This window comes from Ctenopharyngodon idella, chromosome 18 (genome assembly GCF_019924925.1).
Source record: "Ctenopharyngodon idella isolate HZGC_01 chromosome 18, HZGC01, whole genome shotgun sequence".
NCBI lineage: Eukaryota > Metazoa > Chordata > Actinopteri > Cypriniformes > Xenocyprididae > Ctenopharyngodon > Ctenopharyngodon idella.
Window position 1 is genome coordinate 20,663,724 of NC_067237.1, and position 18,350 is coordinate 20,682,073.

Genomic DNA, 18,350 nt, shown 5'->3' on the forward strand with positions numbered 1-18,350 from the left:
TATGCGAATACTGAAAGCTGATATTTAGGCTTAGGTGGCTTCATAATTGATTCCAAATGCAAACATCCAGGCCTCTTTTGGACCCTACCCCCAGTTTTCCCCTAGCAAGATTACCCAATCACAAATCAGAACATCTGGAACACCTCAGAAATAAAGTAATCAAAATCAACGTCAAGCTGCTCTATGAAGTTTATTCCCCAGAGAGAGCAATCTGGCTCAAATCCTATAGCAGTTTTCTATGCTATATGATCATTTATTTCAGCATACATCTGTTATCAGTGAATCTAGCGCTTGGCTCAAAAAGTTACAAATTCAGATTGACGGTGCTGTGTGACAGATTCCTTGCTGGGTTATCATAACCCTGGTTGTCTTCTCTTTTTTTTTTCCCCCTACCTGAGCTGTTCTGCACAGCCAGATATGTTGTAAAAAAGTTGTAATTGATCGCTGTTATCTCTGAGCTCCTCTCTTTTCCCTTCAGGCAAGTTCTCTCACTTTCCATATTGCTCCTGCCTGAGCTGTCCTCTGGTTTATATGCAACTGTGATATACTCACAGAAGAGAGAAGGGGAGGAAAAAAAATAAAAACGCTGGCTGATTGAGGCTGGCATGCTGGTGAAATTCTGTAGTTTTTCTGCACTGAGTGATGGAGAGCGAGTGGCGGTGGAGGTTGTGGGTGGGGGGTAAACCCACCCACTGTCAAGATGCACACAAACTTAACAGCCCATGGAGCACTGACAGTCACCACAGCTGTACATTTTACGCTATGTGAAGCCCAATAATTAGCACCCGGATTTAAGTGAGGGAAGGAGGGAGAGAGAGAGAGAGAGAGAGAAAACAGTGCCAAATATGCACACATACATGCTTCCATCCATTATAGTGCTCACCACAGGCTGTCTTCCATGGTTGTACCCCGTCCACAACTCCCTCCCTCTCTTAGTCTCTCTCTCTTAGTCTCTCTCTCTCTCTCTCTCTCTCTCTCTCTCTCTCTCTCTCTCTCTCTCTCTCTTTCTCTTTCTCAGCAAGAGGAAAGAGCCAGGCACTGATTTCATATGATTTGTGTCACTGTTACAGTTGTCAGCTTGAAGCTGTCAGAAAAGAGCCTCGTCCTTCCTGTGCGAATGCAAACATGCCAGTCCTGCCTCGTACGAGACACTTGGATGGCAGTCCAGGAATATCTCAGCATGTGCTTTTCTTCCTCTGTAACCAGACAGCTGTTTGCGTATGGAAATATATTGTTCAAAGACAATAGTTGAATATTTGATGTCTTGAGATGTGCCTAAACTATAAAGACAGTTTGAAGAGGCTTCCTCGAAGCATTACACATTTTGTAAAAAGGCATGAGTGTAGATTATCCAAAATGCGCTTTTAAGGGAACAAATAATAACACGTTTTTTTCCTGTATGCTATTATCAGTGTTAGGGAAAGTTACTTTTAAAAGTAATGCATTACAATATCACGTTACTCTCTAAAAAAGTAATTCATTGCGTTATTTAGTTACTTTTTATGAAAAGTAATCTGTTACATTACTTTTGCGTCACTTTTTCTCACCTGGGCTGGACTTGCTTGTTTGTTTTTTAATAACAACAACAACAACAACAAAAAAATCTATTTTTGGCAAATGTTAAGGCCCATTCACACCAAAAGTGAAATGAATAAGCCTCAGTCTGAAGGAAATGCATATATACGCCTGTACAGTAGAGGGCACAGCTCAAACAAACCTTTCAGCTGTGCTGCCATTCTCAATTAAAGAAGAATAGGATACAGGAGAAAGAAGTTCAAATCTAATCAAATCTGAAGTAATTTTAGCTTATTAGTATGGTTGAATTAGTTAGTTGAAGGTCAGCAGCAAAGACATTGTTTAATAAAGTGAGATTAAATACATAAAGTATATTTGTGTAATTTAATATAGTTAATTATTTCAGGTTTGTGCAAAATTCTGAGTTTGCATTTTACCGTTTTTATTCATTGCGGTATACTAAATGTTTTCATGCAAGTGAGATGAGTAAATATATGTTCACATTTAGTCTAGAACTACAATAACCATCATGTTCACACCTCCACTTTATTTGTCTCAACATGGGGACAGGAGAGCTGTCCGTCAATGAATGTGAAAAAGGAAACTTTTGTTAAAAAGTAACTTTGATATTTTGTTGTAAATTGAAAAAGTAATGCATTACTTTACTAGTTACTTGAGAAAGTAATCTGATTACACAAAACTCAAGTTTCTTGTAATGTGTTACCCCCAATACTGGCTATTATCAGTAACATTTCCAGTACAGCCCCATTGACAGTTCAGTCTTTAAGCAAAGGCGACTGATATATTGCACGTTTTTCGAATAAAATGTCAGTCTACGCTAAGATCCATAGACTATCGATGTTGAGGAGGGGGGAAAAAAGAGACTGCTGTTGTGTATTTTGTCCTACAGGCAACTATGGCAGGACGAATCAGTAGGCCTCAGGACAAAACTCGCTGTCACAGGAGATGGAGAGCCTGGCCAAGCACATTGACTGATTGTTAGCATTAGCGACTGTGAGTGTGATTAATATGCTAGCTCCTGCTGTAACTCTCCGGGAAAAAAGAGTGAGAGAGAGAGAGAGAGGCAGAGCAAGATGCGTGTTGCTTAAAAACTGAACAGAGGTGACTATATATCGCCCTCTATTTTAAAGCTGAGAGTGCCTAGACCGGGCATGCGGGCCGCTGAGGCAGAATGAATGGCTGTGTGATTCCAGGTGCGAGTACATTAATTTTTCAAGCCTAAATAAGACTGACTATGTAAGCAGGCCTTAATGAGCTTGTTGTGTGGGTTGCTGAGAAAGACAGAGACTGAGACTTTCAGCGGTGCTCACACGTAATTGCTACACTATGATGATGATTTTTTTTTTTTTTTTCGAAGCCCCCCAGCATCTGCTTGTTTGTAACAACTCACAATGCCAGTCCCCTGCTAACTCACAATGCTGCTTAAACAGTGAGAGCTGTACTCAGCCACAAGCTGTTGTGCCACTCCGTAGACAATAACACGGATGTAATAATCCTGGCGTTAATGTATTAAACTTGTTTTAAAATGTAGTTTTTAATTATCTTAATTATGTTGTAGCACAGTTCTTAAAACCGGACCCAGTCATGTTGTTTACCTATACAGATTAACATATATAAACTTTTGTTTTGGATATCTGACAAACTCTGAGTAATACAAATTAATGATGGCCACTAGTCAATTCAATTCAATTCACATTTATTTGTATAGCGCTTTTCACGATACATATCGTTTCAAAGCAGCTTTACAGAGAATGCATATCAACATTACAATTTGTAGACTGCAGTTAGCTAATAATGTAATAATTTAGGCGATTAACATACAATCACTGTTAGCAATGTAATTGGAGGTAGAAGCAAAGAGCTCCTGGAAAAATGAATTACATATTAACAATAATTAGGATTTATAGAATGTGAATGTGCGTGTTGATCCAGATGTTGCATCTTCTGAAGTCATCGCAGGAGTTGGCGCCGTCTCTTCCAAAGTTTTAGTCATCTGAGGTCTTCTTAAGAGGCTGGATCCAAACTGAAACTGATGTACTCTCTAGTCACCTAGGTAAAACAGAGGTAAAACAGAAAAGCAAATGGAGAATAATTAGCATAGCTGCTGTTCATAACATTAAGCAAAGATAGTCATGTGCAATTGATTTGATATGAGATGGATTATGTGAATGCTTGGCTGAAGAGATGTGTCTTTAATCTAGATTTAAACTGGGTGAGCGAGTCTGAGCCCCGAACATTATCAGGAAGGCTATTCCAAAGTTTAGGAGCCAAATGTGAAAACGCTCTCCCTCCTTTAGAGGACTTAGCTAGTCCCATAAGAAATACACTTGATTAAGCCATAGAAAAATCTGCAAGAAATTGGGTAGTTAGCTACTTTTGGGAAGTGTACACTGTATTTATGTATATGTACAAATATATTCCATGCAGATTTTTAAAATAATAAAGACTTATTGAACATATGTATATATGTTTTAGTGCAAATATTTCATGCACATTTAAAAAAAATAAAGTTATTAAATATATATATATATATATATATATATATATATTATAAATATATATATATTATAAATTATTATTTAATTATTATAATTATATATATATATATATAATTTATATATAATTTAATTATTATAAAATATTATTTAATAAAAAAGTTAATGTTAATCTCAGCATTTACAAATACATTTTTAGATCAAAAGTTGTATCTGTTAACATTAGTTAATGCACTCTGAACTAACATGAACGTAACAATTTTTATTAACTAACATTAACCAAAAGTTATTCTAATTTTACCAATTATATACAGTGTATAGATTTAAATATTTATATATATATGTATATAAATACACCCCATATAAATGTATTAGTTTATATGTGTGTGTGTGTGTGTGTATGTATGTGTGTATATATATATATATATATATATATATATATATATATATATATATATATATATATATATATATAATGTCAATTATTTGTGCGCACCAGCACAACACAAAACAATTACCTATTTTAATATTTTTTAAGTCTGTGGGGTCTTGTATTGACCCGAGTGAGTGTCAAAATATCTTATGAGATTATTTTATTTCAATGTTTGATCAGTTTTGTACAATATCATGTCAGTGAATGACAAACTGCAAGTTTGTTAATATGCGCAGGGTAGCTTTACCTGCTTTTACTCATTTGGGCACATCACCAGCACTCAGTTTCTCCAGTCTCAAAGTCAAAGTAATGAACAGCACTCTTTTTTTTTTTTTATACTGAATAAACCAAATTGATTGCACTTTACAAACACGTGCCATTGTTACATAGATCCGCACAGCTAAGAATACTGATTCACAGGTTGAGTCTATGAATGATTCAGCAGAACAAAGGCATTCTTGATGACGCCGGTTCGTTTGAAATTTTTCATCTAGCCAGCTTGTTGTCCCAGCGTCTGTGGTGGGTTCATCTGTGTGCCACCGATCCAAGGTTCAACACCTCCCCAGTCAACCCTACAGAGGAAAGAGGCCTGCCAGAATGAGGAATGATGCTGTGGTGCCGTGATTATTAGGATTAATTGTCTTTTAGTAGTGTGTCAGAGCATGTTGGCCATAGGAGAGGCAGTCACAGATAATGAGGGCCATTGAGGGGGCTTATTGTTTTCTCTTAAACCACACTTCAACAGAGGCATGTTTTAAAAGCCCTGTCAACGCAGCTGAAATTGCACTCCTTTGACTTTGCAGTTAGCGCCAAAGAAAAACAAGCCTGTGAATATAACGGTGGGCTGTAGAAGTGCAGTCACTCTCCAATGTGTAAGTATACAGGCATAACTTATGGGATCACTGGTAGTTTAAGATGATGCCATAACTATAATGTTGAAACAGCTTTCTGCCGCCCACCCCCCATACGAACACCTGGCACAGTCGTAGGCAGCCATGAGATAACTCGACCTCTGCACTTCAGAACGTTCCTCTTGACCTCCTACATGTCATCATCCTTGATTATCTTAACAGCCTGAACCCCTTATGCACTGGGCTTTGATCGCCCATGAAGTCCAATCCTGACAGAGATTCATGAGCGACGTCTTTTGTCTGGGATTGCTCAGGAGGGAATTATAGGGGTTTTACAGTCACGGCTCTTATGCTCCACATGACAGCGTGCACCTGGACTGCTTAAACAAACATACATGAGGAATATGTATAGATGGACTCATGAGTTACGTTTGTGCTGTTTGCAGGCCCTTGCCGTCAGTATGTCACGCATGTGTATCAGTATGTACGATGGTTACTTATTCTGTACATTTAATAATATCATATTTTATATTGATCAAAACACCAATTTTTAGGTCAATGACATGACACTTTTTTTTGTCATTGAGTAGTTTGGGATAATCTTTTATTATTATTTCCTAGGGGGAAAAAAAACAAACAAAAAAAAACATCTGCTTATTAATATTTGAAAAAACTTTTATCCACCAAATCAAAATTTTTTGGCCCAATCAATATACAGAATAAAATAAAAACATAAAACCGGAAATAAAATCAAAGAGATGACTTCTGCTGACCCTATTGACTGTCTTAAGGTCAATAAGTCTCTTAAAATGTCAAAAAAATTGACCTTTTTATGTTATTTCAGGCTGTAAATTTTAGTAATATTTCAAGTTGTAAAATGTAATATTTATGAAGTAATAATTCATGATATTTGTACTTTTTACCTTTTAAAAAAACATTTATTTATTTCAAAATAATGTCAATTACAACTTACTACGTTATTTATTTATTTATTTATTTTATTTATTTGATTCTAATTTTTAACTTGGTCAGACCACCAAACATTTTTGGAATTAATTTAAACTTTTCTTGTATACTGTAATACTATATATTCTATCATTCAAAGGTTTGGGGTCAGTAAGCATTATCATTTAAAAATAAATAAATAAAATATTTACTGTAATTTAAATATTACGGATTTGTCATTTTTCAAAAAAAAAAAAAAAAAAAAAAAGTAGTTTGTTCAGCTACAATGCATCAAATTGACCAAAAGGTGCTATTTCAGAAAATGCTGTTCTTTTGAACTTTCTATCAAAGGTTGCTGAAAAAAGGGTTATATGGTTTCCAAAAAATATTCAGCACAACTGTTTTCAACAATTATAAATGTTTCTTAAACATCAAATCAGCATATTACAATGATTACTGAAGGACACTAAAGACTGAAGTATTGATGCTGAAAATTTAGCTTTGCCATATAGGAATAAATTACACTTTAAAATATATTAAAATAGAACTTCACAAGAAATAGAATTTCACAATATTAGGCTACTGTTTTTATTTATGATGCAAAAAAAAAAAAAAAAAGGTTTAGGGTTTTAAGGTTTAGATTTTTAAAAGAGTTTTCCTCTTAACATAGGTTCTGTTACAGTACATGTCATTGACCCTTTTAACAACCTGTCAAGTGAAGCTGTTTAGTAGCAGTTTAGAACCTTGTTCTCAAAGTCAAATTGACATTTTCTGAGGAAAGTTGCAAATAGATGCTTCATTGCAAACAAAGCATCCAAACAGCTGTCACTTCCAGGGCTGTTCATTCATCATTATTAGATAATATGCAGGGAATAGCCCCTGAAAACCTCTATTACCTCTCTGTACTCTGCGCAAGTGCAGCACTGATAACAGATGAGGCCAGGCCCGGTGTAAAATTAAATTGCTTTTTTTTTATATACTGGTTGCAATTAATGTTGGTAAAAGGCAGTGTAGTCCCACTGCTTTTAGGTATGTCTCCTATCATCCCCTCCAGGGATGGCCCTATCAACTGAAGGCCTCCGCGTGCAGACTAGTAATTTGGATCTGTTCTTGTTCTGGGGACCTTTTTAGTAACTTAAAAAAAAATAAAAAATAAATAAAAAATTTAAACACGTTGAGAAAATGTCTGTCATTTTGTTGCTATTAATTTTGCACCTGATTAAGCAGGTCTGCTTGACACATGTCAAAACGCAACTTTAGGGGTAAGTGTACAAAGCACTTAGGGGGGTGTATGTAATTAGGGCCTAAAATCAAGATGTTCATAAAAACTTTAAAGACATTTTGAAATTGTCTTCGATATGAATTCTCAGCAGCTGATGTTGTTCATGTTAATTTGATTTCGAGTGATTGTTATCTGTGTCTGACTGTTCAATTAAACTAGTCCTCTAGAATCTGGATTGACGGCTCCTTAACATGACAGCGCTACATTACATCAATTTACTCCCTGTTTTTTCCCCCCTCAGACATTATACTGTATTACAACGTCATTTTGAAGATATTTTAATTTGAACCGAATGGTGGTTGTTCAAAAGGCTTCTCGATATTCTTTATTTGCCCAAACGAAACCTGCAATGTCACCACAGAATGGCGGTTTTAGCATAAATGTGATTTGTGTGCTGTGGGACTTAAGTGTTCAAGTTTTAAGACTACAATTCAAGGCTAAAATAAATATCCTTATGGCTGTTTCTGTCCATATTATGCTATTTAAGCAGACACAGCTACTCTGGGTTTGGAATTCAATCCCAAATGCAGTGTTCCCTCAGGTCAGCTGATAACATTGACACTTAATGAAGGCAGCGAACATGCACAAATCAGAGACTGTTTTTCTCTCTCAGGCTTTTAAAGGGATGTCAAGGATGCAGGCTTTCCCCATCCAACTCTACCCTGCAGTGTAACTATGCGCTCCTTATTCTAAAGAGCGGTTCAAATGCCAAATTGTGCTTTTCTGAGACATATTGCCCACACCATGTGGTAACATCGCTGTTTGTGTGTACGCATGTTTGCGCTTATACAGTGGGCTGGTGTCGGCACAACAGATAGTCACGAACCTAGAGGATTCGGTTTACCATTTCAAAGATGCCTGTTTTTTTTCTTTCTAAAGTTTACACACACACGCTCGCAAGCGCACTCCCACATGCTGCTTCCTCGGCATATCGATGTGCAATGTGGGCTGCCGAGGCTGGCGCGAACAGATGGGAGGAACAAACCAGCGCAAAATAAAGTTAAACTAGAACAAAATGACTGCACGAGTGCTGCGGCCGCCCTTTGTTTGCCAGGAAGGTGATCCTCAGCATCTGGGGTTGATGGAACCCATGATTAAAATTACCAGAGGGAATGATTAATATCTTCTTAAAGCGCAAACTTCCAGCTTATCAATCATCTCATTACACCGCAAAAGTTAATTGTCTGCGGGGAGGGTGGGGGTCCCTGAACCATGAAAAAGTGTCCCGCCCCTCGACATGTTTACTTACAACAGGACAGACCCGGGAACTCAACTTGTTTATCTGTGAGAGTCCACATCAGGCTCAGGGGTATGGCACATTAAATCACTTGCTGTGTGTTTATGCCTCTCAAATGTTGAGATAACATAATGGTCTGCATGTAAAAGCATCTTGTTGTGCTCTGTAATTTACTTTCCCGCAGTATTAGCCATTCACACAGAACGTGTTTTTGAATTCCACCTCCTCCATATTTTTTTTCTATGTAAACATGGGCTAGACGGATGTCTTTTACTGTTGTGCTGTATCGCTCGCGCATGACACAGCGTTCTAAATGTGGCGGCTCAAGTGGTGTTGTCAAAAATACCAGCAAATTTCTGCCATTAATTACTCACCCTCATGTCGTTCCACACCCCGTAAGACCTTCGTTCATCTTTGGAACACAAATTAAGATACTTTTGATAAAATCCAATGGCTCAGCGAGGCCTCCATTAACAGCAAGATAATTAACACTTTCAACTGCCCAGAAAAGTACTAAAGACATATTTAAAACAGTTCATGTGACTACAGTGGTTCAACCTTAATATTATAAAGCGACGAGAATACTTTTTGTGCGCCAAAAAAAAACTAAATAATGACTTTACTCAACAATATCTAGTGATGGGCAATTTCAAAACACTGCTTCATGAAGCTTTGAAGCTTTACGAATCTTTTGTTTTGAATCAGTGGTTCGGAGTGCGTATCAACCAAACTTTGGCAGTTTGATACACACTCCGAACCACTAGTCACATGAACTGTTTTAAATGCCTTTAGTACCTTTCTGGGCATTTGAAAGTGTTAATTATCTTGCTGTCAATGCAGGCATCACTGAGCCATTGGATTTCATCAAAAAAAATTAATTTGTGTTCCGAAGATGAACGAAGGTCTTACAGGTGTGGAACGACATGAGAGTGAGTAATTTATGACAGAATTTTTATTTTTGGGTGAACTAACCCTTTAAACACCTCTGATTGGCCATTGTGTTTACGTGCTCAACAGATATGTCTGTGATTGGCTACATCAACGCTTCAAAAATAGACATCTTTGATGCTCTTCATCGAGTGCTTACACAGATACATCCCTAATCTATCCACTGATAGCCGGATCTGCTGATAGACGCCTGCTTTCAAACTCTCCCGTGTATCTGTGTAAGCACTCTGTGAAGAGCGTCAAAGATGACTATTTACAACATCTTTTTGAAGCGTTGATCATTGTAGCCAATCACAGGCATATCTGTTGAGTGCGTGAAGTTCCGTGAACACAATGGCCAATATAAGGTGTTTAAGAATCCGCTCAACACTCAACAGCGCTCAAAATGCTAAGGGGAAATGCTGGTATCGTCACATTTTTAAAATTTCAGTACCGACTTCAGTACTTTTGACAACACTACGCTCAAGTTAAAAGAAGTTCAACTTCAAACATACGCGCAACGTATTTTACCTTTGCACTTGCGTCTCGCATCTTTTGCAGCGTCTGTCACGACACAAGTACTATTCCTATATATGTGCAGCTCTAGGTGTGTAATGAATGGAGATTGGTGTCAGATAGGACGGTTCTGGTGTCTCTGCCGGGGATACGAGGGGGTCTCTCCTCACTCCGCGGCCTGGCGTGCCCTTGCCTCGCCTCCCTCCCCCTGGCTGCCGGTGTGTCCTCCTCTTTGCCCTCTCTGGTCCGCTGCGCTCGCTCCCGTCTCTCTCCCCCACCTCTCCCTGCGTGCCTGCACTGCTTGAGCCAGCTGCTCCCACTTCATCTTCTGCAGCGTCACTAGCTGGGGTATTAATCATGTTTTTCGAGGGGGACACTCTGCTATTTATCTCTCTGACACTTCCAGCATTCGGAGCCCCGTTGCTGGGCACAGCCCATTGAGTAGTAAGATTACACATTACCGCGCTCCATTGCCTCTCCCTGCCCTCTCCATTGACTGGCTGTTCAACAGTGGCATTGCGCTCGCACCATTGGACATAATTTATGCCTTACATGTATGAAAAAGCCCATACCGGTCCTTTTTCTCTCTGCTCTCCCATCTTAGCGCTTTAAGTTGAGCTTAAACGTAGCATGTGGGCCTGTAATTGTTGCTATCCGTCTGTGCCCGAACTACTGTACATCAGCAGGCACTCAGGCTAATATCACCATTACTGTATGTTTACTCACAGTGATGGCACAGAGCAGAGCGAGAGATATGAGGCATCAAGCACGTTAGACGGCACTCACTTAGAGGCAGACTGCCAACACGTGGTTGGCCTTTATACAAGCTGTTAGGTAGGTTCTGTCAGTTCAAGTGTGTCAAGCGTGCTTTCTTATACCTAGAAAAAACTAAAATCTAACAGTACAGGAGATTGTGAGGTACTGGACTCCAGGTAACGTGATGTCCAGAAGGCCTGTTTGATTATCGCCATTACACTTTGTTACACTGCATTGCTTGTGCATCCATGTATTTATAGCGTAGACCTCTTTTGGAGCGTTTGGGGAGGGGAGGAGCGTGTGAATATAATTTCATCCCTCGTTCTCATCGTAATGAATCTATACTTGGAGAATGCTGTCCTTCTGGTTGCAATTGTGTATTAATGATTTCAGCGTGAGGGAATCTGTGGGAATTGAAGCATCTGTTAACTCCAATTACCTTGTGGTGACCTGCTTTCGTAGTCTGGAACAGCACTGAACCGAACTGCTGCGAGAGTAAATAATTCATGTGTTTGAGATCTTAAGCGCAATTTGTTGTTTGTGGTCTGTAAGGGGTAATAATTTAGAGAAAATCAATTAAAATCAGCAGGAAAAAATAAATACTCAAGTTTTGAAAGCATGTGATGTCAAACCTTCCTGATGTTTAAATTGTAGAGGATGCTGCTTACAATGCCAGAGTCATAGGTTTGATTCCCAGAGAGTGCATGAGTTTTTATTTTTATTTTTTTTTTTAGTTTTTGCTTTTCTAATTAAAAACTTTTGTAGTTCCGCCTACGTCACATGTGACCTTTCTGATGTGATTACGTAATTCGTGGAGCATCACAGAGTTAGTGCAAGACGAGTGTTTGTGGTTAAAAAGTATATACATTTTTATTTTATTTTTTTAGAAAATGACTGATTGTTTCGCTACCTAAGACCCTTATTCCTCGTCTTGGATCCTGTAGACCCCTCTGAAACTGCACTGAAACTGCAGTTTGGACCTTCCACCCGTTGGTAGCTGTTGAAATACACTATATAGAGAAAAAATCCTGGAATGTTTTCCTCAAATATCTTAATTTATTTTAGAATGAAGAAAGAAAGACAAACATCCTGGATGACATGGGGGTGTGGAAATTTTAGTTCTGAAGTGAACTAATCCTTTAAGATTTTTCCATTTTTTTTCTGAAAGAAATCCCTTATGCTCACTAAAGCTGCATTTGATCATAGATCAAAATAGAAAGTTCAAAAGAACAGCATTTATTTATTTATTTATTTTTTATAACAATGTAAATAACATCACTGTCACTTTAGATAAATGTAATTGATCCTTTCTAAACAAAAGTAGTATACTTGCCTTAAAAAAGTTTTTTAACGGTAGTGTAAATGTAAAATGTGAACAAAATCAAACCTGTAACACTGACTGTGAAATAACCCAGGTTATTTATTCAGGTAAATATTCAGTGGGGTCACTGGTATGGTTGGCAGATGGCTGTGTTGGGCCAATGAGAGAAGCACATGGAGTCATTTCAGGGTTGAATGAAAGTGTCTGTTCCTCGTGTGGCTAGAAGAGGTGAACTTCTGAAAATCTGGTTTCACATTTGTAAGTCAGAATATTTTTTTTAAAGCAAAAGTGCGTATTTGTTTGGACTTTCTGTCTTGCCCTTTCTGCCCTGACTCACACATGCAGGAGATTTGCTTGCGATGCTCTGGCAAGTAGTTGGCCGGAAAACATGGTCCCCTCCTTACCTCTATATCGGTTCCCCCGGAGTTGACTCTGTGGTCCTGTATTGTGTTTGAGAGATTATAGATGCACATTCCTCATACTAATACCACCTGACATTCTAGAGGAACCCAAATCATTTCATGGTAATTTGCCCTTCACTTATCTTGTAAATCTTTGTGAAAAGAGTGAGGGGGTGATAGGTGGTCATTAACAAGAGAAAACAGCCTGGGGCGGCTCAGGGGTTTAAGAGACCAGACTTTTTTTCCCCTCACTTGCTTTTCCATTTCCTCTCTGTATCTACTCCCTCATGGCAGAGAAGTTGGAGCACAAAGTTGCAGGAGATGTAAAAGAAGAGTACGGCTTAGGAAAAGAACATTCTAGCCATCCTATCAGCATGCGAGCATGCTGTATCACTTTCCAATCATAACTGTTTTCTTTGGCCTGGGGACTCCAATGGGCCTCCAGAGAAGTGATTACAGTCAAATAGAAAATCCAACCCATAAACTTTCTCTTTTTTTCTTCTTTCCTCCCTCTCTTTCTCTTTCTCCCCCTTTTCTCCCTCTCTTGCCTTTCTCGGGGGACTCGTTGAAGGCACATATGGTTCAAATTCCTAGTGTGAAATAGGCCTAAACACCAATTATTTTATGGTACAAACACAGGGGAAAGATTTTCAGGCTTGTAACTTCTTACCGTAGATTAGCCTTGCTTAAGTTTTCTTGTGCGTAAAAAGGGAAATAAAAAGGATATTTTATTGCGGACTTTTATGTCTGCGTTATTTCAGCTCCCCTTTATTTCATCCCTGTGCTTTTATAGTGCTGTGTCACTGCAGGCCCTCCCCACTCCTGGCTCTTCTAGTTTTGCAAGGATAATCTTAAACAGGAAATAGCCACATCAGTACAGAGGGGGGTGACATGACCGCTTACATAGCCTGTAATTGGTTGATTTCTAAGGCATGTGAAATGGGGAAAGTTGAGTAGGGCGTTTAAATAGGAGCATAACACCCAAAAATGACTGACTAAAGCGTGTGTGAGCTCATGCTGGTCATGCACCGATCTTTTATGCTTTCTGATATTTTCCAATATCACAGTTCATGTTCTGTTTAGAAGTTCCTTCCTTCCTTCCTTCCTTAATTAATTAATTCCTTCCTTCCTTCCTTCCTTCCTTAATTACTTACTTAACTTCCTTCCTTCCTTCCTTCCTTCCTTCCTTCCTTACTTACTTACTTACTTACTTACTTACTTCCTTACATCCATCCTTCCTTACTTCCTTATTTACTTCGTTCCTTACTTCCTTCCTTTCTTCCTTCCTTCCTTCCTTACTTAATTACTTCCTTCCTTACTTGCTTGCTTGCTTGCTTGCATTCTCAGTGGGTACACGAGGCCTGAACGGCTGCTGATGGCCTGGAGCTCACATCTCTGAAAATGTCTAAACAAATCGTAAAATAGGCACTGTGATTAAATATGAGTCACATATTTCAGGTCTGAACAACTATTCTCCTCTTTAAAAAAAAAAAAAAAAAAAAACTCTTAAAACTACAGTTCATAGTACAACAAGTGTAGTATTTTGCTCGGCAGCCATGACAGTCGCTTCAAGCAGAGTGATATATATATATATATATATATATATATGAGTACCGATTTGATTTCAGTACAGAATGATTTCTCAAGGATCATGTGACACTGAAGACTGGAGTAATGGCTGATGAAAATTCAGGTTTGCATCACAGAAATTAATTATATTTTAAAGTATATTGAAACCAATATTTCACAATATTAGTTTTTTTTTTCTGTATTTTTTTATTAAATAAATGCAGGCTTAATGAGCATAAGAGACTTCTTTCAAAAACATTAAAAATAGTGGTGTTTCCAAACTTTTCACCACATATATAGTACATTTTTCTTCATTATTAATTCGATTATATATGGGAAGAATGTGATACTATCTGACATAATTTTAATCAACAGAAAGATATATATATATATATATATATATATATATAGCTGCTTGCATTCTGCAATCCATTTTATTAACACATTTAATCTTCCAATTATTATCTCCAGAATGTGTCAAAACGTCTTGTCAAGTACAGTGTTGTTCTTGTGCACTCACTATGTTTACTATTCAGTTATATATTAAATATTATCTGTAAACATGGGAATTTGAAGCAGATAAGCAGCACTGAAGCTGTGGTCCTTCTCGGCTGGCGTCTGCAGAGGTGCTGTGAGTGTGCCTCTCACATGAAAGCCTCTGACCTGCTCTCAAAAAGCCAAGAAATTGAGCCCAGAACAGCACTCTGATAACAAGGATCTGGCTTCAAACATTGACAAAGGATGACATCAAATGCCCCTCTGTATGTGTGAGTGTGTATTTGAGTGTGTTTGTGCATGTCCCTGGACATGCCCCATCTGTAGACCCTCCGCATTTTACCCTTTAATGATACTGTACATGGCCGTGGCCACAATATAAGGACTTAGATTCACCTCTCTTTTGATGAGCTGAAATTTTCAGCAGAAGAAAGGAGGCAACATTTTCTAGAGGAATTCTCTGAAGGCAGGAAGATGAAAAGGGCAGCAATGACTGTGTGCTGAGTATCATAGGGACCCAAGCATGGATAGAAAGCTCCATTCTTCTGCTGCAATTTAGGACATCAGCGCCCCACAAAATCACAGTTGTTTTGAGTACTTTCAAAGAGACCATTGTTTGTTTAAGACACCTGTACATGTTTTAAGCACTTTGAAGCCCCTTCTTTTTTGACATACAGAATTTGGTGAGCGGTGCAGGATCCACAGTACTAACATTGAAAGGAGTTCACCCAAGAATAAAAATTCTGTCATTATTAACTAACCTTTATGTGGTTCCAAATCCGTATGCATTTTTTTTTTTTTGTGTGTGTGTGTGAGTGAATATTCTGGCCATTCTTTTCAGTATAAGTGAAGACTAGAGCCGTAAAGCTTCAAAAAAGATGAAAAATCACCATAAAAGTGTAATTGAAATAGTCCTCTATATTATATATGCTCTATATTCCAAGTCTCCTGAAGCCATATGATAGCTTTGTGTAATAAACAGGCCAAAGGTCATTATTCACTGATAATCCACCGTAACTACAAAAAAATAAAAATAAAAAATCCAATTCATGAACAAATCATGTAGTGTACAAGTTTTATGGACCATCTTTATGAGACTTTATTTTTTTGTCATTTTGTAGCTTAAAAGCCCCAGTCCTTATTCCCTTCCATTATATTAAAAAGAATTACCAGGATATTCTTTTGTGTTGTCTTTGTTTTTCCACATATTGGTTTGGAACAACATGAGTAAATGATTTTAAGTTTGATTGAACTATTTCTTTAAGGAACTATGATTATCTCTTTCAACTGGATGGTTTATTTTGCCACAGACTATTATTCCACCACAGGCATATTCAATATGGAATTCTTTGCATGGCTTAAACAGCAGTTATATGTAAATAGATAGGGAGATAATTATGCTTCCCTATTGAGTTTTCACCTTTTTTCCCCCCTATTCTTTGTGATTATTATGCCTGAAAGTGTGCTTGTGTGCCAAAACCCTAGGAACTCAAAGCGAAATCAGGGCAGCAATAATGCTCTAGCATGATGAATCAGCTCAATCTCACAAAGATTCCTGGAGGATGAAGGGTTCCTCTGTTACCAAATCTCCTGTTGATTCTGATCCTGGTGTGTAACACATGACCCTTCTTTTCCCGCCTCACTGACACTCTCTTCTCTCCAGCATCTGAGCCTCATCTTGCAGGATGGGTGATCCAAGCCTTTGCTAAATGAGTTTACTATGTTAGTCTTTGAATAGAAGGTCTAATATTCGCTATGTCTGAAATGATGATTGTCCTGTATGAATACTTTTTTTCATACTTTTTTGTGAGTCTCAAAACAATATATTTATGAAATGTATTTATGTGCTCAGCTGTCCCCAAAATTTGTCTGCCAGTTAATGTAAGATGGAAGTCATGTGCTGTGATATTTGACATAAATTATTTTACATAAAGGCTGATAAAGTGTTATACAGCAGACTTCATAATCTAATTATTTTTCATTATTAATTAACACCGAACATCCGCATATTTGATCAGTGTAATTGTTTAACAGGTCGTGTGTGTAACAGGTTGTTCATTAAAATATCTGAATTGAAATTACCTTTGACCATTTCAGATTTCCAAAATGCTATAAAATGCTGTACATTTATTATTTATATTTTTGTGTGTTTATGTATATATCAACATTTTTTTTTTTTTTTTTTTTTTTTTTTTTAGGAATTTTTGATGAATCGAAATTTCTAAAGAACAGTATTTGTTAGAAATAGAAATCTTTTGTTACACTCTAAATGTCTTTATTGTCACCTTTGATCAATTTTATGTGTGACCCCAAATGTTTGAAAGGTAATGTACATTTATTATGATTTAGACTTTGTGAAAAACATATTTCCACAAGTTTATGTATATTTATTACACTGTAATAAAGAATTGTTGGTTTAACTTAAAAAAAAAAAAAAAAAAAAAAGTTACTTGGTTGCCTTAAAATTTTGAGTTCATTGAAATTAAAAATTTGAGTTAATACAATGAAGGCGATTGGTTTAATCAACAGAAACTTAAAGTATTATGTTATCTGAACCACATTAATTATTTAAGTTGATTTGACAAAAGAAAAAATGTTGTGATAACAAATCATGAATTTTTTTTACAGTGTGTGATTGAGACACATTTCCACAAACTTCTCACTTCACAATTGTACTGAACTCAACATGAGATGTTATTTTCTTCTTCTTTTTGTCTTTACACACTCCCAGTTGTAGATATCAGAGAGGAGTCTTAAACAGAAGAAATTCTAGTTAAAAAGAGGAAGATGGAGAATTATCGATCCCTTATCCCGAAGGTGTCCGCCGTATGCAGATGTCCCCAAGGTGCACCAGAGAAGGGTAAATTAAGCCCTTAAATGTGCAATTGGCAATAATGAGCTATCATTACTCAAATTACAGCAAGCACTGATTGGGTTTAAAGTAATGAAGAAAACAACATGATCAATCATCATCAGGTCCTGTGAGCATCGGGGTGGTGGCCGAGTCCTGCACTCGCATAGCTGGAGCAGAGCTCCATCTTCAGGAGCCAGACTGGAGCGGATACAAGAGCCCTCCAGCACATGAACACATGTGAACATCCTTTATGAGATTACAGTGGAACCTCAGATGCTGCCCAGCACACAGAGATCATATCATATATATGGCAGACGTCCACCTTTGTCATCTCACTGAGGCAAGTTTGTTCTCCTCTGTCATTATCATCAGTGTGTTCTTGACTGAGTTATAAAGTCAGAATTGTGTTATAAAGTTAGAATTGCACGATATAGTCACAATTGCATGTTATAAAGTCAGAATTGGGAAATATAAACTTCTCAATTCTGACTTTTTTTCTCAGAATTGTGAGTTTCTCGCAATTCTGTCTCGCAATTCTGTCATGCAATTGTGAGTTATAAAGTCAGAATTGTGAGATATAAACTTACAATTCTGAGAAAAGAAGTCAATTGTGAGTTTATATCTCGCAATTCTGACTTTATAACTCGCAATTGCGAGTTTATATCTTGCAATTCTGAAAAAAAGTCAGAATCGTGAGATGTAAACTCGCAATTGTGAGAAAAAAAGTCAGAA

General features: G+C 37.5%; 1 long non-coding RNA gene across 1 annotated transcript in view; it reads left to right on the forward strand.

The window, feature by feature from the left end:
• LOC127499826 (uncharacterized) overlaps positions 1-18,019 on the forward strand; it is a 37,742-nt gene extending 19,723 nt beyond the window's left edge. Inside the window, exons 2-3 of the long non-coding RNA XR_007926201.1 lie at positions 17,496-17,624; positions 17,741-18,019. This is a non-coding gene — a long non-coding RNA (uncharacterized LOC127499826). The remainder of the gene's footprint in view (positions 1-17,495; positions 17,625-17,740) is intronic.
• The last annotated feature ends 331 nt before the right edge of the window (positions 18,020-18,350 follow it).